Consider the following 23,630-nt stretch of genomic DNA (forward strand, 5'->3'; position numbering starts at 1 on the left):
ATTGTTATTTCACACGTGTTATATATGTTTTCAAACAACAAAATGCCTAACTATACCTTACCGAATAGTTGGTCTTTTAATTAAATGAAATTTCAATAGTACTCTTTACTACAAGTTGTATTAATGTACTTTTAAACTTTTAATTTGTATTAGTACTCTCTAATTTATTTACCTTTTACAGAAATCTTTTAAGTAAATTAAATTGGTATTAAGTAAGGTTTTTCTTTCAAAAAGTAAACAATAATGTTGTATCTTTTATTATTATGATCTAGCTTATTATATTGTTGCTGTATATTTTAAAATATTTTGGTATAATTATATTATCTAGTATCAAACTTTATAATTACAACTCAATAGTAAATAAGTCAGACTTTTAAATATTTTAGTCAAAGTTATTAAATGGACATTAATGATTTTAGAAAGTGATGATTTATTTTGGGGTTATGAGAATTTTAGGTCTTGAGGAATTAAAATAGGTTATATTAGGAGTTTAGGTTTAAATATCGAAATACGTGCTTGATTGAAAATTTACAGAAATTACATGATTATTTTATAGGTGACAATTAATTATTGTTCGGCATTTTTGAGGAAATTTCTTAAAAAGGCTAAGAAGTCCAGGTAAGCGGGGTTCCTATGCTAGACTTTGCATTAAAATAAAATGGGGTGAGGCTGAGTTTTGAGAAGTATGCATATTTTGTTATGAAAAGAAAATTGAACTACCTCGGTTATTCGTTCTGTATTACTCATGAGATTTTGTTTAAGAAGAAAGTATTTTCTATCATGATTGGTGTAGACATGAGCTTATTTTTGACATTTTGTTTCTGAACCTTGCAAAAGAGAGCGAATATGAAATTTTGTGCATAAAATTATGTTTTGTGATCTGATTCAGTTCTGTTCTGAAGATGTTCAATACTCTGATGTGATATGATGTGTTTTCTGAAAACCTCTGGCATAACATTTTGTTTTTGTTCGGTCTGACCTTACCAAGGGTGTAAAACTGTGGCTTCTGTTTGGGTTGGTACCAACTTTTTTGTTTCTAGTGCACCCACTTTAGAAACAAAGTGGTTTTCTGCATAGTCTTTCCTATGTGCACACTTAGGGGCTCTGAGAATGAATAAGGAGAAGATTCACATTCTGTTTCTGCTTGGTTAGCTACCGGGGTTTGCACAACCCTACCACGGTGGTTAAACATGGTATTTGTTCTAATATGATAAGATAAGATGTGATGTTTCAGTTTATGCTATGCCAAAGAGATTTTGATTATGAATAATTTCGAACTTTCGCTCTGATATTTTTGATAACATGTTCTGACGCTACATTTTGAAAACATTATTCTGATTCTGCATTTTGAAAGAAAATATTTTGTTATACATTCTGAACTTTGTAAATGCTCATGTTTACATACTGGTATATGTTCTTTGCTTACTGCGTTGTTGATAACTCACCCCTTATCTCCATATATTTTTCAGATAATTTTGATGGTCTAGCTGGAGAACAAGAGTATGAAGTTTTAGCAAGATGTGATGATCGTAGTGGAATAAGTGCCTGAGGGTACAATGGCTTATTTGAGAGTTGTAGTTAGTAAACTGATTTATTTTTCGGGTATTTTGATTGGATGAGTTAAGGATAATTTCGAGTTTCTGAAGAGTTTTTAATTTATGTTAATGAGAATTTTTTTGTTGTCCTCATGAAGGAACATAGATATTTGGGTGGATTAAATGGATTACCATTTGATGGAATTTTCTGAATTTTATAGTTGTGTTATTGAAGTTGATATTAAGTATTAAGAGCTAACTCTCTGGACCTTCAGGATCGGGGCGTTACATGAAAGAGACCATCATCTGGATTTATGGATGAGTATGTATTCTTTATTTTAATAAAGTTTGGTAAGAGTTGTCAGGGTAGGTGTGGAAGTCGATTAGTTACATCAGTAATTTATTTATGACATTTTAACCTTTGGCAATTGGGTGGAATTATAAGAGTGCACAACTGGAGAATTTGCATGATGGACTGGGATTAAACGTCATGAAGGCTTAGAAATTTGTTTATTTGAGATCAATTAGGACGTAAATCTTGGCTATGAATTTTCAAATTTTTGGAGGATTTTAAGAACAATAGGTTCTTAGGAACCACAAATTGGATATCTTCATGAACAAAGTGTGAGATTAAGTGCCTCCAGACTTTGGAAAACTTTATTTTGCTTTGTGTATGAGGTTGTTAGATTATGTGAAGAGTTCTATTTACTTTTTGATATGAAGTTAAGATTAGAACTTGGGTGAAATTATTGTTAGGCTTTTAATCGAACCCGTTGTTGAGGTTTATAACCTGTTCTGAATCTTGAAGTGTACGACAAACAATACCAAGTGCTTGAATTAGGTGGTATTTAAGGCATCATGCAAAAATATTGGGAAGTTAAAATCTTGATATATTAGGTTCGACAAAAATGATCGAGGATTAAAATAGGCAGGGAATGGATGTCAGGCATAAGTGTGTAGGCCTTGCCACTACACAGTTGTCGCCACCTACCTCAGCCACAAAGCCACCGTAGGTCAATTTTCATTTTCGGAAACACAGCCGCAAACCGTTGCACCATCACCACGTTTAAACTGAGAGCATCAATTATAGGAGGCCAAAAACAGAGTCAAACATTGCACCTCCACTTCCAACGACTGAAGCTCCCCAACCACTAGCTATCGTGCACCATAACGTAGCCGTGAGGCACTGCCAAGTCGATCACCATTCACTGCCATAAGCTTTTGTGTCTTCCTCCCCTGTCTTCTCTCTTTCTCTCACTCTCTGTCTATCTCATCTCTCTCTCTCTCTCCCCGTTCCCTCTCTCTCATCACTTTCTCTCTTTCTCTCAGTGCTTGCTCTGCCGCCGCATCACCATTGTCGACCTCAGACCTCCCTGCGCCGTCGCATGTTCACCTCTCTCCTAGTATAGAACTTTACTCTCTAATGCACGGGTTAGTGGAGCGGTTGTAGTTTTTGAAGTTTTATTATTATTAATTTTTTTTATTGAGTTCCAGCCTTAACCTATACATATTTATGGTTAACTCCCAAAAATACCCCTGGTTATATGTTTGGGCTTACTTTTAATTTACTCTTTAAAGGCTTTGTTTTATGTGTGTGTGTGTGTATATATATATATATATATATATATATATATATATTATTACAGAAGATAGTTAGCGTTTTAAAGTGTATTACTTATTATTATATTATTTGGTTTCATAATTTTTATAAATGAATTTTAGTAGTAAGTGTTTAATATAATTTTGAACGGTTTAGATAGGATTAAATCTATTCTATTAAACGAAGTTTTGATTTTTACTTTAATAGATTTTATTATAACTTTGTAAACTAAAATATTAAGCTGGAGTTGTTTTGTCAAGTGGAAGTTGATGAATTTGGGAAGTGATGATATTTTAGAATTACGAGAATTTTGGAAAAAAATAGGTTAATTTAGCATTTCCAGTTTAAGTATCGAAATATGTGCTCAATTGAAAATTTATGAAAGTTACGTGACTATTTTATAGTTGACGGTTAATGTTGTTCGGCATAGTTGCAGAAAATTTTTGAAAAGGTAAAAAGACTAGGTAAGCCGGATTTCTATACTAGACTTTGCATAAAAAAAAATGAACTGATGTTGATTTTATGAAAAATGTGCATGATATGTTTGAAAAAAAATGTGGAAACAACCTTAGTTATTTGTTCTGCATTACTCATGAAATTTGTATAAAAGAGGAAAGTATTTTTGTCATGATTGGTGTAGGCATGATCAAATTTTTGACATTCTACTTCTGAACTACGCAAAAAGAGCGAATACGAAATTTTTGAAAATTTGTGCATGTGATGCAAAGATGTTCTGAATCTGTTTTTTAATGTGAAATGATCTGAATTTGTTTCAGTACTCTGTTGTGATAAGATGTAGCACCTGAAAACCATTGGCATGACTTTCTGATTTTGTATCTGATTCTGTTTATGGTCATGATCTGATGATTCTGATTTTGTTTTGCTCTGATATATGGCCTTGTCATGGGTGATAATAATGACCTCTGGCTCTGTCATGGGATATAATTGTGACCTCTGGCACTGTTCAGGAATATAATAGTGACCTCTGGCCTTGTCACGTGATATAATAGTGACATCTAGCCCTATTACGAGATATAATAGTAATCTCCAACCCTACCACGGGAAATAAGAGTGATCACTATTCGGAGTGAAATCTCTTTAGTAACATGGTAATTTATGTTTTACTTGGTTCTCTGGAGAATGCACAACCTTACCACGGGAATTAAATATGGAAAGATAGAGAGATTTTTGAGTATTTAACTTTGATAGCTAAGACTCTTTTAAATACTTTTGGGAGTATTTAATTTTGTCCAATACTTTTTTATAAAATTTTCATAGACATTCACTATGAATAATGCAAACCAGCTAACAAATTTTTCTTAAGCAGTTTATATATAACCTAACTATATAGACAGAAGCACTCTTTAGAAAACTTTTTTTCTTTTAATTGTGTCGGTATCAGCATCCATGCGAAAAGAAATTATACAAAAACAGTTACAAGCACTTGAGAGAAATAACAAACAAAATTGCCTGCGGTTGCTCTTTAGTGGTACTCTGCTGCAGCAGCAGTATCCTCTATGCTAATAAGATTCACATCTAAAGCCTTCACGCTCACTCTCATTCTTGACAGTATTTTCCCTCCAGCAAAAATAATTTTACATCTATGTACTTCAGACCCCACGCCATGCATGGCTCCATGATGCACGTTGCTCTCCTCACTTTCATGCTGCCCTGCACCACCAGCAACCACATCAACAGCTAGACATTTCTTCCCGTACGCGGCCACTATCAACTTGCCTGCCACTGTACCACCGTGGGATAGCCCCACTGCCAAAACCAAGTCGCGCGCCACCACCCTCCCATTTCAAGAAAAGCCGCAGAGGAAGCACCACGTGAGACGCCGAGCACAAGCAGCCACTGCTCCTGCACGACGAAGCAGCCAGGGCAACTAACTAAGCCTCTGCCTTTCACGACCGTAGTCCCACGCCACCCCAGCACCAACCCGCAAGCCTCCACTCACGACCTGCACCCCAACACTCCTCGTCTGTTCTAACCACCTTGAAACAGAGCAGTTTTTTTTTTTTGTTTTACTCAGCCAACCCACAGCATTAACAATAGCACTATGCTGCTGGCATATACATTTTTATAAAAGCGTCGCGCAGTCCTTGCTCTGCTCCACTATCGTGTCAGTTGTCCGAATGGTTGTGGTCCCTCCTACGTACGGAAAGGAGGCCAGCATGCAGCCCTCATTCTCATTCTATGAACGTATATATGCATGACCAGCCCTGATTCTTCATTTTGTGTTCATCTGTGCTTGCTTGATCCTTCCTCTCCTCTCTTATGGTTAGTACGTCGATCTTCTCTCTTTAATGATTCAACTTGTCTCTATATTCTTATTCATCATGTTTAAAACAGAAAGATGGAACCAGATGGGTGCTTAGGGCCTGCCCTGTGTTCTTTGTTTCGTTTGCCTGGGAATGCCCCAGTGTATTTGTACTGGTTTTATTTCTTTAATTCATTATTACTTCAAGTAAGTTATTTCTACAAAGGAGCCATTGTGAGGAATAGCCATTCTAGAACAATCATTGGTTTGTGATCTTTCAAATAGAAATGCTATATGTTATATGTACGCACATTTTATAAAAGAAAATAGGATTTAAACAATAGACCAAAACTCAGTCACTGTTGCTTTTCATTTCAGAAAACATCCCGTTCCATAACCTTGTTTGTTGGTTTTCCTGTGTAGCCACAACCATTTCCATGGATTAATGCGTTTCTTTTTCCAGTATATGAAACAAATATTTACTAGGCCGAAGATTGCAACTCTAGCTGTGCCAAACTTAGTGAATCGGAAATATTGAGAGTGGCTAAGAATGGCGGAGATGAATACTGTGACATTGGACGGGGAAAGGTAACAGATAACGGGTTTTGGTCTGTCCGTTGCAATCTTTTTTTCTTAAAAAAAAGTGTACTTATATTATAAGCTTAAAACGTGTATACATATATATAACAGCACTTCTCATGATGAAATTGCCTAATTTTTTTTTAATTTTTTTTTGTTTAAAAGGGATACTTTTATTGCTCATAAATATGCTTACGACAACTTATTGAGTACAATATTATGAATAAATCGTAATAAACTAGACCAGCACGAGAGAGGGATATATAGTTTTATGCATTTAAGGATAAAAAAATTCATATGAGAGAATCACATGCACTGTGCATTGTGTAAGTTCCACTTTAGAAACAGCTGTAAATCAAATGTCGTTTGATTCCCTCTATTTCAATTGTGAAAAACAAAGCCTAAATAGAAGTATACGTGAACTTTGCTTTACTTTTATTTTCATCGTGCATGAGCGATATTCTATAGAGAAATGTTTGGTTTATTTTCTGCGTACGTACCCTTTGCATGATTTATCGTATATTTCGTTCTTCATCATCTATGTTTTTTATCATAACGATAATTTATAAATAATGCAATGTGTAAAAAATATTATTTGAAAATATATGTTTATATTTTTTTTGACACAGTCATCTATATATATCTTCTTACTGATGTATTTTAATTAACTCGTAATTAGGATGATCAATTGCCTAAAAAATTTCCCCTTTTTTGGGACTGGCGTATTCGCAATGGTGGAACCTTGAATCCAGTTAAAGATCAAAAGAATTGCAGTAAGTGATACAAAGTTTTTTAATCATATATCATTTATCACTATATCTATTTGTCATGTCCTTAAGACCTTGGCATCTTTAAACCCATGTTTTTCTTGGTACAGATTGATATCATGTAATGTATGAAATTATATTTGAAATATTAGTATTGGTCATTGAGTTACTCCTAATTATTATTATTATTATTATTTGTTGATGTGCATGCAAGGGTTGCTCTATGCTCGTGTCTGTATTCATCATAGTTGCTTGCTGAGGCTGATGGAGAAAAAACTAAAATTCTTCTCCATAAATGTGTTATTTGAGGCCTATTGTTTGAATGTATTGTTATCTTAGACTGATTGATATTCTTTAAATATTGTAATCAATTCACCTTCTTGGTGTTGGCTTGCTGTTTGTCCGCTTACTAATAGTTTTAATGATTAAAAGCTATTGATTCTTGTATCTAACACTCATGGGGAATAAGATTGTTTCACTTATCTAAATATAACTATATTATTTAACTTAGCACGTAAGATATTAGATACTAATAATTTCTTAGACTTTTGTAAACAATAAGATGCGGCATTATAATTCCATTATTGTCAAGAAATTAAGTATATAATTCTCTGCTTAGATATGTGCTGGGCGATAGTTGCTTCTGAGGCTGTTGCAGCTTGTCTTAAAGCTAAAAATCCAGATAAAGATCTTCTCGAACTTTCTTCCCAAGAGTTGCTCGATTGTTGTAAGGAAGAAGAGAAACAATGTTACTCATATTCAATCATAAAAGCTTTGAAATGGATTAAAAGTTATGGGATTATGAAGGAGGAAGAATACCCATTCAAAGCACATAAATGTCCTTGTCGACACAAGACTGAAGAACAGGTTATATAAATTTGAAGTTCTCCTCTCTCTCTCTCTCTCTCTCACTCTATATATATATGTTTGTGTATCTACTTCATTTATTCTTATCTTGGCTCTACATGTAGAAAACTCTTGCTGTGAAGATCGTAGATGTCCAAAAGGTAGATCATGATAATGAAAATGAGCTACTTATGAGAGTGAAAGAACAACCAATAGCATGTGGTTTGATAGTGACCAAAGCATTCCAAGAACTTAAAGGCGTAAGTATTATCAATTTTTAATTGGGCATACATACTGGTAATAATATAATTATTCTTCCTTATCATTTTTTATGTTATTGTTTGATAGGGTATATATGAAGGATCCGGTGAACTCGATTTAATTCTCCAAGGAAAAAAGAAAGCTTATCAACATGCAATCCTTATAATTGGATTTGATTATGATGAGAAAGAAGATAAAAATTATTGGATCATAAAAAACTCCTATGGCAAAGATTGGGGAGTGCACGGATATGCTAGAATTGCTCGTAAGTCTAGTCTTCCAAAAGGCAAGCCTAACTTGATTTTCCGAACCTGCTACCCAATAGTACCTAAATTATAGCATCTAAATTAATATGTATATCCAACTTTTAATGTATTTGCATGTGAAATAGTTTAACTCAGAATTTCATATCATTGTCGATCGACATCTTCCAACTATTCTAATAATATTTATATTTTTTTTATTGGCACCGGGTGTCTAGGAACAAAGTCTGGAGTAATTCCGGGGTTGCACGACCTCTCGACAAGTAGCATCAAATGAGTCATTGTTTCCCCAATCCTCCCGCACATAAAGCACCAATTTATCACCTTCGTCCATCACCTCCTTAAATTATCTTATGTAAGAATTTCCCCTAATGCAGGACTCCAAGTAATCTTCAGTGGGACATGAGAATTATCGCAAGGAGTTAAGCTATGATAAATTGATTTCACTTCGATATGTCAATTTCTTGGAAGGGGCCCAACATGTTCGATCTTCCATTCCCAGTTATAATCTAACCGAGTACAAATAGGCATGAAATGAAATAAAGATAGAAAAAGATAGACACAAAGGGTACAAAATAATGGATACCTATCTTAAGAAGATGGGAAAGAAAGAGTTAAGAATAAAAGAAACATCCAGCAGTGTTATGAGATACAAAGGATAATAGAACAATAATGTAGTGTATCTTTAAATAAATTTAACCCAACATAAATTATAAACAAAGTTGGAAGAAGTTATAAGGTCTACAACTCTTTTACAACTACTCCATGAGAAATTGCTCTCTCTTTCCCCCCTCTCTCTCTCTCTCTCTCTCTCTCTCTCTCTCTCTCACGAGCTATCGTTTCCCTTTTTCCATTGCTCCTCGTTGGAAATAGCTATTATTTTCCCCCCATTTTGTTTCTCTTCACTGTTTTCCCTCCTCTTCTTATCTTCTTCCTTATCTCATGATGGTTTTCAGTAAGTTTTTTTATTGATTCCAAGTCTTTCTTCTTTCATAGTGTAAATGACAAATGGTGGAAAATCACTGAGAAAAGTCACAAGGTTACTAAGTTTATTACGGTAGATGTTTATGCTATGGAATGGTTGGCCTCTATAGTGTCTACCTATGGTGCGCCAGCTGGTCCGTCAGTGTTCTATAAATCCAAATGAATTGGGAATCAGGTGTTGATTGGCCAACGATGCCACAACAAATTTGGATGTTTTCTGTCGCTATCTGAATATGGAAAATAGGTGAGGCGTGGTTTTATCACCGTCCCGGAAGGATTGAAGGGTGAGGGATGGAGGCGTTTTGCTGCAATGCTGAGAGAGGCGGGCTTCAAGTCCTTTATTTCGGGTGTGGAAAACAGGGCAGGTTTTCAAAGGAACTCCTCGTCTTCTTGAGCGCAAGTGGTGTTGGGTTTGAAGAAGTCCTTCGAGGATGTAGTTAAAAAGTCGCCCCCCTTCTGATTCTTATGGTTGCTTGAGGGGTAAGTGGACTGTCTTTGGGGCAGATGGTGGGAAAGTGGTGCAGACGGAATTCAATTCTGCCAAGTATGACGTTTGGGTTTCCAAGGGTGACATGTCAGGGGTTGGAGAGGGTATGTCTTTGTTATCCATGCAAGACACATTATTGGACATGAGGGGTAAAATCGATTTTATGTTAAGTTGGGTAAAAATGGGCCTGGGCTCGAAGAAGAAAGGAGCAAGTTGCAATCTTGGAGTTATGGATAAGCAGGAATTGGATTACACTGTTGGGCCAGCCTCTAGGGGCCCAAAGCTTGGCGAGGATGAGAAGGGTAAGTAAATGACTGGGCTGGGCCGGGCCTAGCTAAAAACCCATTATGCATTTGGCGAGAGAAGCTCATATCGGGCCTGTTTTGGGGCCAAAAGGCATTGTGCCTTCACCACCACCTGAGTGCCTATCGTCGACTCGCAGCCACTAGGGTTAGCATAGACCTTGCCAAAGGTGCTAGTTGATCCCTCGGAGAGTGCAATGGTGCTGGAAAAGCCTCTGAAATTGAAGGGGAATTTCTGTCGAGTTTTGAGTCTCGGATAGTGGTGGAGTAGATAGCTGCCTTGTCAATGTCTCTAATCCCATATGTGAGGCGTTTGCATTCGGTAGACCCTGTTATGTTGGTTATTCAACCACCATTGCCAGTGGAGGCTTTATTTCGTATAGGGAAGGAAATTGGGAACTCTCCATAAGTGATGCTTAATTCAGAAATGGTGCGACAGGGTGTAGATGGGGAGGCTTCTGGTGTTTCAAACTTGCAATTGGTTTTATGCAAAGGGAATTGTACTGGTGGGAGCCCAAATCCTATATGTGCTCTTCCCCCCTCACATGCTGTGCCAGATTGGGTTCTTAAAAAAGTAGAGGAGCTACAGGCCTGTGTTGTGATTTCCAATGTTGGCTTTGAAGAACAATTCAAGGCACTTCTTATAGCCATTGAATTTGGACATTTGTTGGTTTTAAAACCTAATTCTAAAAAAAAGGGGGGCTAAGGAGACTATAATGCTCTATAAATTATGATATCAAGGAGGGGAGTGGAGGAATGGACAAATTGAAAGGGAGCGGATTACACCTTTTTCATGAAGCCCCAGATTCTTACATGGAATGTTAGGGGTCTTAATGATCCTAACAAACATTCTCTAATCAAGTCTTTGTTACATAATTGGAAAGTTGACATATTTTGCTTACAAGAAATGAAGTTACACTTCATCGATAGATGTTTAATTCATGGCTTGTGGGGTTGTCCCTTTGTGAGTTGGGCTTATTTGGCATCTTTGAGAGCTTCGGAAGGCTTCCTCTTGATGTGGGACACAAGGGTGGCAGAGTTTACAAGAATGCATTGGCAATTTTACTGTAGCATGTTTTTTTAAAAAATGTTGAGGATAGATGGGAGTGGGCCTATGCGGGCGTCTCTGATCCAAATTTAGATAGAGAAAGGAGTCTATTGTGGGATGAATTAGCATGTTTGTACTCTCTTTGGGACATTATGTGGTATATGAGTGGTGATTTCAACATTACTAGGTTCCCGAGCGAACGTTCAGGTAATTCTAGCTCTTCCTAAGCTATGAAACATTTTTTTAATTCATTTTTTATTTGGATCTTCTAGATCTTCCTCTTGTGGGGGCGTCTCTGCTTGGTCTAATGGTCGTGGCTGGTCGAGATTTGATCGCTTTCTTGTTTCCCCTTCTTGGGAGGCACATTATCAAGAGTTAATGTCAAAAGAGATTGCCCTAGGTGTGTTTAGACTACTTTCCTATCTTATTGGACAGTGTTAGCATTCATGGGGGTCAGAGGAATTTTAAATTTGAAAATATGTGGTTGAAAATTGATGGCTTTGTAGATAAGGTTAGAAGCTGGTGGGCATCTTACTAGTTCACAGGTACTCCTAGCTTAATTCTTGCTAGTAAGCTCAAAGCTTTGAAATTTAATTTAACAGAGTAGAACACAACAATTTTTGGGAATATCATTGGCCAGAAAAATTCTCTTTTGGAGGCGTTACAGGTTTTGGAGTCTAGGGAAGAAGACATGGTCCTTAAAGATGAGGCTTTTTTGAGGAAAAAATATGCGGTGGCTGACCTTGAGAGAGTGTTATTGATGGAGGAGATCTCTTGGCGGCAAAAATATAGGTCCCTTTGGTTGAGAGAAAGGGATAATGTTTTCATAAAATGGCCAACCCACATTGTAGGAACAATGCCATTGAGATGCTTCATTCCGATGGTTGTGAAATCTCCTCTCCTCCTGAATTGATGACATTATAGTGCATTATTATGAAGATCTTCTTTCCGAATCTATTTCTTGGAGGCCTAAGCTTGACGGGATGGTTTTTGACTCTTTTGATCCACTTAGTGTGAGTTGGTTGGAGAGACACTTTGATGAAGACGAGGTTTTTCAGGTGGTTAGTGGGATGGTCAAAGATAAAGCTCCTAGACTAGATGGTTTTTCTATGGCCTTCTTCCAAGTTTACTAGGATATTGTGAAGGAAGATATCATGTGGGTTTTTCAGGAGTTTTTTCTCTTTTAAAAAGTGTGAAAAATCTCTTAATGTCATCTTTATTGCACTTATTCCTAAGAAACCTAGGGCCTTCGAACTCAAGTATTTTCGACCTATTAGTATTGTGAGTGGGATTTATAAGATAATATTGAAGGTGCTTGCTAATCGTATGAGCAAGGTGATGGAACACATCATTTCTAAGCCCCAAAATACCTTTGTTCGGGATAGATAAATCCTTGACTCGGTGCTTATTGCTAATGAATGCCTTGACAGTTAGATGAGGGAGGGCACTCTTGGTGTCCTTTGTAAGCTGGATATGGAAAAGACTTTTGATCATGTGAATTGGGACTTCCTATTCTATATTCTTGAGAGATGCGGCCTTGGGGCTAGGTGGTATTCATGGATTCGACATTGTGTTTCTACTCCCCAATTCTCGGTTTTGGTCAATGGTAATTTTGCTTATTCTTTCATAGTTCGGGTCTTGAGACAGGGGAACTCTTTATCTCACTTCCTTTTTGTCATTGTCATGGAGGTGTTGGGTCGGATGGTGCAGACTGCTGTAAGGGAGGGATATCTATTGGGATTTTCAATTGGTAATGACACTTATGGGCCTATTACTCTATCACATCTTCTTTTTGCAGATAACACCATCATCTTTTGTGATGCGGATTTTGGCATATTCAAGCCTTAAGGGTTATACTATAATGCTTTGAAGTTGTTTCTGGACTTAAGGTGAATTTGGGCAAGTCCAAGTTGATTTTAGTGGGGGAGGTGTGTAACGTCAATAGTTCAGCAAGATTGTTGGGATGTAAGATTGCCTCTCTTCCCATGAAATACTTAGGACTTCCACGAGGGGCGCATTTTAAGGCTCGTGCTATTGGGATGGGGTCGTTGAAAAAGTTGAGAGAAGATTGGCTGGTTGGAAGCGTCTTTACTTATCTAAGGGTTAGACTCACTCTTCTAAAGAGTACTCTCCCTAATCTCCTTACTTAATTATCTATCACTGTTTCCACTGCCCGCGGGAGTGGTAAACCGGATTTAGAAGTTGTTTTGGGCTTTCTTTGGGTTGGTATGGGCGATGCTACTAAGTTCTATCTCATTAGTTGGAATAAAGTTTGTACTCCCATTTCGATTGGTGGGTTAGGTGCTCGTTATTGGGTAAGTGGCTACAGAGATATCAATTGGAAGGGGAATTGGTTTGGAGAGAGATAATTGATCGAAGTATAGTAGTGCATTGGGCGGGGGGGGGGGGGGGGGGGGGGGGGGGGGTTGGTGTTCTAACGCCATTCGGGGGACTTATGGTGTGGGGCTTTGTAAGTTTATTAGAAAGGGTTGGGGGAGTTTTGTTAGTCATGTGAATTTTTCTGTTGGCGAGGGAGCTAGGATCCGTTTCTGGTTTGACATTTGGTGTGGTGAGTGGGCTCTCTACAATATGTTTCCAGCTATTTATAGATTGGCTTCTGATAAGTTTGTTACTGTTTCAGATTTGTTTTCTTGCCCTAATGGTGTGATTTAGTGGGATATTTGTTTAACTCAAGCAGTTCAAGAATGGGAAATTGATGCTTTTTTCAGTCATCTATACTCACTAAGGATTAATGGTAATGCCATGGATAAAATGTTATGGACTGCAAGGGGAGCAAAAACTTCATTGTTCACTCATACTATAAGCTTTTGTCTTTTCAGGGTAGCCCTTCCTTTCCTTGAAAGAGTAGTTTGAGGTCTCACGTGCCTTCTAAGGTGACTTTTTTCGTTTGGACAGCTTCCCTTGGAAAAACCATGATGCTAGACAATTTAAGGAAGAAATGTCTCATTGTTTTGGAGTGGTGTTGCAGGTGCAAAAAGAATGGAAAAACAGTGGATCATCTCCTTCTGCATTGCGAGGTGGCAAGGGCTTTGTGGAATGGTGTTTTTCACAAACTTGGCCTGGATTGAGTGATGCCATCAAGAATGGTCGAGCTTCTTGCTTGTTGGAACGGGATTTAGGGCTGCTCTCAAGCGGGTGTGGCGTGGAAGATGATCCCCTTATGTCTTATGTGGTGTGATATAATATAAACATGCTAACTAACCACTGCACTGCAGAGGTGATTTTGCCAAAACCACTGTCTCCCACGACAGCCAAAGTCTACATGAAATAATACAAAGATAAAAAATAAATATAAATCAACACTAATTTATAAAAAAAAATAAAAATCAACACTAAATGTTACTCATCAAAGTCAAACTCAACGCTGAAAATCTGTATACCTTCTCTTAAATTACAGAGTCTTGAAATCGACACAACAACTGAACAATGCTAAACAAAAAATTAAAGTTCTTGTAACCACTCTCCTATTTTATAGAAACTAGACACTTTCTAATATATATTAAACTAGAAGTTTAAAGTCCAACAGTTTGTAATAGCAATTAGAGGATAGTGCCCAATAAAATCTCTGGCAAGATTATCAAATGTTATTTTATTGACTTCCGGGACAGGCTCTATCTCATTTCCATAACCAAAAGGTTTTGAATAACTGACAGAAGATAGGCTAGAGATGATGGCTAGAAAAGATTGATAGTTTGTGGAATGAGAATAAGAGGATAACAGGGCAAGAACCTCAAATGAGGAGTTGGTGGATAAATATCTGGTAGAATGAGAAGGTGCCGCCCCTGTACACCGGTGGCATTATCTACGAGCAAGAAAGCTAAGGTTATCATATGCCACTTCATCGGGCTGGTTTGGGGGCAAATACAAAACACAAAATTATCATCTCATCTCATTTTATCATTATAACTTTTTAAATTCTCACACAAAATATAATAAATAATTCAACTTTTTCAAATCTCAAAACAATAATAATATTAAAAAATAATATTTTAAACTTTCATCTAAAACCAAAATTCTCATCTCATAATGAATTCAAGCTCAAGCACCGTCTCTCTCCAACATCAAAGAAACGACCACTGCATTCTTCCCAAAGACCCCACATTAAGCATAATGGAATCATTCACCGCACATCTAGGCAACAAAGATTATTATTTTACCCTTTCAGCAAGCCAAAAGCTCCACCCTTACCTAAGGCATAACCCAAACTATCCCAAGACATTTGAAAATTGAGTACCAAAGTGCTCTGGCCACGTTACTGTGAAGCCCTGCTCTTCCTATCCATCCAACTCATCTCATCCACAAGAGTAATCTCCTTGACAATGTGAACAACCTAATTTTTCATTGATGTATCTTTGTTAGATAAGAACTCGTACTCATCACTTCAATGTCATAGAGATTGAACGAGTATTAATTTCATCCTAACACGTTTGAAAACATGAAAAGAATGAGTATCCCCATTAAGCTACCACTCTAATATAGTGTACGAATCTCCTCAGAGATCATAACCAAACATGGCTCTAATCTTCTTCTTTTTTTTGGCATCGGGTGTCCAGAACAGTATCTCAACTAATCCTAGTGGTTCAAAGGCCTCGGCAAGGAGTTTCTCATAAGTGCACCTCGGTTAATTTAAAGGAAAAATCTCCCAGTCCGATGACCCCTAGAGATTGTTAGCACCTAAGGAGATTTGAACCTTAGACCTAGGGGGAGCATACCCCTAAACCCAAGGCCTTTACAAGTTGAGCCAAACCCTCGGATTAGTAGCTAAACCCTAGGGGGTTTGGCTCTAAAATTCATTACTGGCATAAAAGGATCTAGTACTAGCCTAGTCCAATAAGATGGGAGATTTGTTATAGTCACACGGAAGGTCATCTATCTAATAATGAACTAATTAGAAATACGAAAACGACAACGCCACAATAGTGGCTCAAAGCTTTCAAGAATCAATGGAATCAATTATCTTTACCTCGCTCATCTTCGGAGGGTTTTTGCCTAAAGGATTTAGTTGTCTCAAAGTCTATCCCATCTAATACCACAGCTTGATACGTCTTAATCTCACCTCCATTGCCAAGATCCTTGGCCACAAAGGTTATATAATACCTAGTTCCGTTGGCGGCCTAACCCATTACCTTCAAGACCTTAACAAACTATTGGCATCTACACACCAACCAATGCCATCACGAATTTTCACAACTTTCAATTTAAAAAGATGACGTTGATAAAAACTTTTATAATGATGATGACGATGATCAGAATAATAATAATAATAGAAAAAAGGAAACCTTGAACCGACGATTGTATTCATCGATTGCGAGCTGCGAATACCTTTTATACATATCATAGTCGTAGCCTATGTTGCACGGTCGAATTCAATGGAAACAATTGACCCAGGGATGCAGAAACATCAAAGCCCTAAACCAACAAATGACACGAAAAGATGGAGGCATTAAGCAAAAAATTAAAGCTGGAGTCAGCGTAGACAATGATAATAGAAGATCGGATCAAATATAGTCAGACTCACGTCACTATTCAAAACTTGTTCCCTGTAGGAATAGGCTTCCTCTGGTGTCATCTCATCACGGTAATCATTTAGCTGGTTAAGTAAAGGCGAAGGTGAGGAATATTTCTTTGGGTGAGGATTAATTCTCTTTCCAGCTTGTCATAACCAAACAATTCCAATAGACCCATTTCGTCCATCTATGTTGCTCTTCAAGCGATAACCCAACAATTGGAGAAACATGAAAACAAACCTATCCATTGCCACACTCACACTCGCACCCTCTCTTGCCTCAACTAGACCTGCAAAATCATTTAACTTGCTATTTATGAATCATCTACGATGGAATAATATAGTTGGAAGTTTGGGAATTAAAGTCACCTTTCCCTTCCGTTTTTGAGTTGCACGCAAGATTGTGTCTGATTGGAATGCCTTGAGACTTTCACCTACCTCAGCCTGCAAGTCTCTTGATTGATCGTAGAATCTAGAAAAAAAAAGAGTGTCTTTGTAAACATAGGGAGATAACAGAATCAATCGGGAGGCAATGATTTTTAATTTTTTTGAAGGTTCAGCCGACAACAACCTACTTTACGAGAAGCCCATATGTACATAGCAGACTCATGGATGCAAACAGGATATCATATCCCAGAAATCAAATGTCCCATTGATATGTACATGTATTTCTTGCATACAAGGTACATTTAAGAGGACCACGAAATGTTTGAATTTTGTAGATTTAACTTAAATAACATATGATGAGAATGGTACATCGATGTAGGAAAAGTATCCCTGTCAATTAGGATTTCTATATTTTCGACCTTAGTTATAAGATTCGAGTTTTCAAGCATCTGCATTAGGATCCACAATCAATATCATCAACACCCGTTTGGATTTGAGATGAGTTGAGATGGTTTTAGATGAGTTGAATAAAATATTATTAGAATATTATTTTTTAATATTATTATTATTTTAAGATTTGAAAAAGTTGAATTGTTTATTATATTTTGTTTATGAATTTGAGAAAGTTGTAATGATGAGATAAGATGAGTTGAAGTGAGTTTTCAATCCAAACTGAGGAATATATAAAACTTGTTTACCTCTTAGCTTGAAAATGCACTCATGCTTCATCTTCAAATTGAACTACAAGTGGTACTAGCATCTATTCCATTAAATGTTATCTCTATAGCTCATCTTATATATTTTTAAGTCACGTTTGTTTCTTTGGAAAGAAAAAGGTTTTTCACACAAAACATGAAATACGTAGATATTATTGTAGAAAATATAACATGAAAAGAGATAGCTCTTTACCTTACAACGGGTGCATAGCTTCACACCCTGAAATGTGAAATTATTTATCCTGATCTCTACCCACATGTCTTCAACAAATGGTTCACAACCATTTATCAGGATGCTGAAAAATGGAAGTAATTACAACTTTTAAAGATTCTAGATATGTAACACCCGAGTCCAGCGCCAAGCCGCTTTCTATTTCTTTTTTTGGATTTATACGTATGAAGAACCCAGTTAATTTTCAAGTATTATTCTTTTCATATTGATTGTGGGTCCAAATTGTTTTTTTGTTTTTTGCTTTTTGTTTTTGTTTTATGTTTTTTGCTTTTTGTTTTTGTTTTTTGTTTTTTGTGCGGATATCGAATTTTTTATTAATGGGCTTTCTATTTTAGTATTTTTCTTAAACATTTTTGGGTCGGATGAAAAATATTTTTATGGGCCGAAAAAATTTATGGAACATGTATAATTTTTTTTAGGCTGAGTCGAGTCCTAAAACTCAGAGAAGTCCATTTATTAATTTTTTTGTTCACTACGAAACATGGGCCAAAAGCCCAAGCCCATGAGGTCTGGTGTCGCCCCCCGACAACATGCATGTCCGTTTCTTTTGCATGCACGTTTCTTTCCGCTAGGGTAAACGTTACACAAGTTCACGCAGCCCCCACAGACTCCTTTTCATGCACGACTTCATCATGTCCGTTTTTCACGGCATGCATGATGCACTTCTCCAGGGTTTCCCATCGCCTATATATATACATACGTACCTGCATGTGATAGTTTACCAACCTATGGTTGCTGCAAACCTCCATTAAAGCCTCCTTTCCCACGTCGGTGCATTGTGGATAACCAAGACCAGCAGCTATCAAGAACACCACCACCTCTCAGGCATCGTGTTCCTTGCTGTCTCTCATCTTAGCGTCAACCATGGGACCATAGTGGAATAACACCACCAGCTGCTGCCACGAATGAGCCCAGCCCGAAATGCAAAAACCATGCCTCCCTCATCACTATCCTAAGCCACCCGTGATCCTTCACGCCTCAGCCGCAATGGCAAGTCACAACATACCCAGCTGTCGCGAAACCAACCTCCACACCATGAGCTCTCCTTCCACTCAAAACCATCGTGTGATAGCCCCACTACCCAGCCCACGCAAAACCGGTAGCCACCTATGTAGAGAACTGAAGACCTCTATTTTTGCTCCCCAAAATAGAGTAAATGTGACTCAACCAACCTACGCCCCATTGCTCAGCCTCAGGCAGGAACCACCTAGAAAAGCCATAGAAACCATCGTCTATGCTCTAGTCATCTCGTGCTGATCCGGTAGGCCCACATCGATCCTTCCCACCGCCTCTCTCTCTCTCTCTCTCTCTCTCTCTCTCTCTCTCTCTCCCCCTCCTAGTGCCCAGCCGCCGCGCTCACCACTGTTGACCACCGCCCAAAACCTAGCCCCGTTGCGACTCATTCGCTCTCAATGAGTTGTGGAGTTTTGCCTTGGGTCGCACATTGTTTTCCTCCCGTAAGCCATTGTTTCCCTCTGAGTGTTTTAGTTTTCAGTATTTCACAATCAAGTTTTCCTTATTACTAAAATGCAAACTTTGGCAGAATTAGTATTGATTTGAGATGGGCTATGCTGCATTAGAGGCTGACATGTTTATGGGCCACGGCTAGAATTATGGGTTTACTGTGTATAGTTTGATGTCAAGACCACGTGTTTGTATGGAAAATATTATAAGACCAGTTTATGGAATAATATGATGTTAGGATTTAATCATGTATTTGTTTGGAGAAATTGTGTGAAAATCAAAGCATTATGGGAGAGTTGATATTTTAGGGTGTGAAGGAGTGGCCCATGCCTGAAGGGCCCAAGCCCAAAACCTTTCCATGAGCTAAGAGTTTGGGCCGGAGAATCACGTGCTGAGCCCGTGACCCTAAACCTATCTGGGAAGACCTTTTAGCGCCGAGCTCGGATGTGCCAGTGAGATCATCTCAGGGCTCAACAGCCTACCGGGACCTACCGTAGGGACGCTGGGCAAGACGTCCAGTTACACGCGGATAGCTGAATGTGCCAAGTCACAATCTAGTTAGATTCAAGGTACGTCGCACTCAAATGCATGTGTCAGGAAACCCGACACGCAACGGCTCACCCCACGTACGAAGGATGGCTCACCCACGACTTGACACCCTACCTTGGCAGAAAGCAACTGGACAGGCCTAGCACGACTGACATGGCACAATCTCCTTCAGCCGCCAGAGCCACGGGCTGACACATTTTGGCAGTAGGAAATGAGAGGTAGCAGGTCTGACACCTGACACACCACGACCTCCCTCAGCAACAGGACCTAGATTAGATATAAATAACGGGCATCCCTTCTGCGGGAGTTCTCTCTCAACTTTTGATTGTTATTACTATTCTTCAAAGTTGTTCATAGATAATCGTTCACTGACTTTGGCATTGGAGTGACCCCAAACGTCACCGGAGCCCTTTCTCCTTGTTTGCAGGTGGCGTGAGCTTGGTTGTTGCGAAAGTGCTCGGGTTGTGAAACATGACATCAACAATGGCGTCGTTTGTGGGATGAATTTTCCATAAAAGCATGTACTTCGAATGTAGGCAACGACGCGGTCCCAAGCTACACGAAGGGGGGAGGGACGACATGGAAGGGACGATGGAAGCGAGACTTGCGAGCATGGAGAGATAGTAAAGAAACTGACGGAAGAAGCTTGGATGCTACAACAGGAGAATGCGGACATCAAATGCACCAACAAAGAGTTAGTGGGAGGTGCAGAACCGAGTGGCAACGAACAAGAGGATTCACGACAGGTCTCTGCGGACACCGCGGCTGAGGAAGAGAGACACAAGATGCACGTTCAAATATGAGAGCTTGGGATAAATGCACAGAGATGGCTAAGAAGATAGACACGCCACCCACTGTTGACCAGCTACTTGTTAGCACTGACCTCTCATACAGCGCGGGGTCATGGCAGTGCCACTTCCCCCCAAGTTCAAGGTCCCCCAGATGGAAATGTACGACGGGTCCAAAGACCCATTGGAGCACCTAGAGACATTTAAAGCCCACATGACTTTGCATAGTTTCTCAGGAAAAGTCACCTGCTGAGCTTTCCCACTAACATTGAGAGGAGCCGCCAGGATCTGGTTTGGGTCGCTGACATCAGGAACGGTAGATAACTTCAAGGAGCTCGCCCACCTCTTCATGACGCAATCCTGGCAAGTCGAAAAAGGAGACTCCCGACAGCTTACCTTCTGATCGTCAAACAACGTGATGTTGAGAACCTGATGTTATACCTTGGGTGTTTCAATCGAGAGCGTATGACCACCAACAACCAAGACGAGAAGATCACGTTGGCGGCCCTCCTATGAGGAATCAGGCCTTTGAATTCGTTCATGGTGGAAATAGTGCGAAAGAGCCATACAACATTAAGGGAGTTCATGGACTGAGCAAATGGATTAATCAATGCAGAAGATACACTCGAGGCCCTGATTGCCCCACGACGATCCGAGATAGAGCGAGCGGGTCGAAGGCGTCAGGCTTGGGAGGAGGCCGAGACCAGGGAAAGAAGGGAGTGCAAGATACAAAGAGTACGGGAGAAATGTTGACTCGGCCTCAAGGGGAAGCCGCGCACACAAACTTGGCCATGGAAGGGAACCGGCTCCCTAGCCCCAGAAGAGAGTAGCCACGAGATGAGGAAAACCATCCATATTGTGAGTTCCACATGAATAACTGGCACAACACTCAAGATTGCTACGCCCTAAAGAGGATGAGGGAGGAAGACCAGCGTAATTGGACTCACAGGTTGGAGGACCGCGTAGATCGATGCATAGGAAGGCGCATGGGTCCCTGGCAAGGTGCAAGTCTGAGAAGGCAGAAAACGAGGGATGAAACGTGGAGGAGTCCCCCGGCAGAGAATAGGCCACTCGGGGAGATCGACACAATCACCAAGGGGTATGCTAGAGGCGAGACAACTTCATCAGCCCATAAAGCACATGCCGGAACTGCGCGGTACGAGGAAGTGTTTACCACTGAAAGAGTTGCAAATAGGCCCTTACTGCGCATCGGATGCCCCATGATAACCTTTGATGTGAGAGACGAAAAAGGCATGTTGCACCCGTATGACGACGCATTGGTGGTAACAATGCAAGTGGAAAACTTCAAAACCAGGAGGATCCTAGTCGATAACAGCAGTTCGGTAGACATCCTATTCTGGGAAGCCTTTGTGAAGATGGGAATCAATTTGGACGTACTACGTCCTGCTCCAATGCAACTCAAGGGCTTCACAGGAGACGTTGTTCAACCAATGGGAGCCCTTACCCTTTCAGTATTGGTAAGGAAAGCTCCCAGAACTACGGCCATCATGTTCGACTTCTTAGTTGTCGAGGCTCCATCCTCATACAACGCCATACTGGGGCGCCCCACCCAGAATAGTTTGAGGGTAGTAATATCCACTTACCACCTCAAAATGAAGTTTTCTACCGACTCGAGGGTGGGCGAAGTCCGTGGCAAACAGGTTCTTGCCAGGGAATGCTACGACCGAGAGTTTAGGCATGAGGTCAAATTAGTCGCGGCAGTCAAAAGGACAGAAGAAGCGCCCAAGCTGGGTTCACCTCCGCCCTTGACTGAATGGGACGAAGAGATCCGTGATGAACAGGCTCTTCGGCAAATAGAACCCAACGAAACCTTGGAGCTAGTTGTAGTTGACCAGTTGACACTAGAGTGAAAGGTCCGGATCGGGACTAAGTTGGACCCGAAGATGAGAGCGGTGCTGATATCCCTCCTAATAGAACATCGGGACGTGTTCTCTTAGAGCCAAGAGAATATGCCTGGGATTGACAAGTCCATCATTGATCACCAGCTTTGAATTGACCCAGCGGCTCGGAGAGTCAAGTAGAAAGGGCGAAGCTTCAGTGCCGAGAAGTATGGGGTGATAGCTGAGGAGGTAGACCGTCTCCTTACGACAGGGTTCATCCGGGAGGTTCATTACCCGGAATGGCTATCTAATGTAGTTCTAGTGAAGAAGGCCAATGAGAAGTGATGGATGTGTGTCGACTTCACCGACTTGAATAAAGCTTGCCTGAAAGACAGCTTCCCTTTACCAAGCATTGACCTGATATTGGATTCGACGACGAGGCATCCCCTCCTTAGCTTTATGGACACCTATTCCAGGGATAACCATATCAGGATGAACTAGGACGATGAGGAGAAGATAGTGTTCGTGACAGATCGAGGCCTCTATTGCTACAAAGCAATGTCGTTTGGCCTAAAAAATGCGGAAGCCACCTACCAATGACTAGTCATGTGATATCCCATATGATGAGGATAAGGATATGTGGTGTATGAGATCCGACATTGTTTGAGAATGAGAAGTTCTTGCACTTTATACGGTTCCAATGGAGCTCAAATTGTATCATTGACTGGTCCTTTTGGAATATAGGCCATGTGATTTAGGCCTTCCATTGAGGAGTTACAAATGGTATCAGAGACTATCCCAAACAGAAATGTGAGACTGGAGCCATGCCACCTACAATGGATAGGCCCGACGAGGACGTCAGGAATTTAAGGGAGTAGATTGTGATACCCGATATGATAAGGATAAGGGTATGTGGTGTATGACATCCCACATTGCTTGGGAATGAGAAGTTCTTGCACTTTATAAGGTTCCAATGTAGCTTCAATTGTATCATTGACTAGTCATTTTGGAGTATAGGCCATGTGATTTTAGCCTTCCATTAGGGCGTTGCATGTCAATCAAATGTTCAAACAACAGATCAACTGAAATATGGAGGTGTACGTAGACGACCTGTTGGTGAAGAGCAAAGAGTCCGGACAACATTTGGCAGACTTACGAGAAGCATTTTCTGTCCTTCGACAATACCAGATG

General features: G+C 39.5%; 1 pseudogene; it reads right to left on the reverse strand.

Annotated features, from left to right (window-relative positions):
- LOC121267129 overlaps positions 1-23,630 on the reverse strand; it is a 49,510-nt pseudogene that overhangs the window by 15,080 nt on the left and 10,800 nt on the right.

The sequence above is a fragment of the Juglans microcarpa x Juglans regia genome, chromosome 5S (assembly GCF_004785595.1).
Source record: "Juglans microcarpa x Juglans regia isolate MS1-56 chromosome 5S, Jm3101_v1.0, whole genome shotgun sequence".
Taxonomy (NCBI): Eukaryota; Viridiplantae; Streptophyta; class Magnoliopsida; order Fagales; family Juglandaceae; genus Juglans; species Juglans microcarpa x Juglans regia.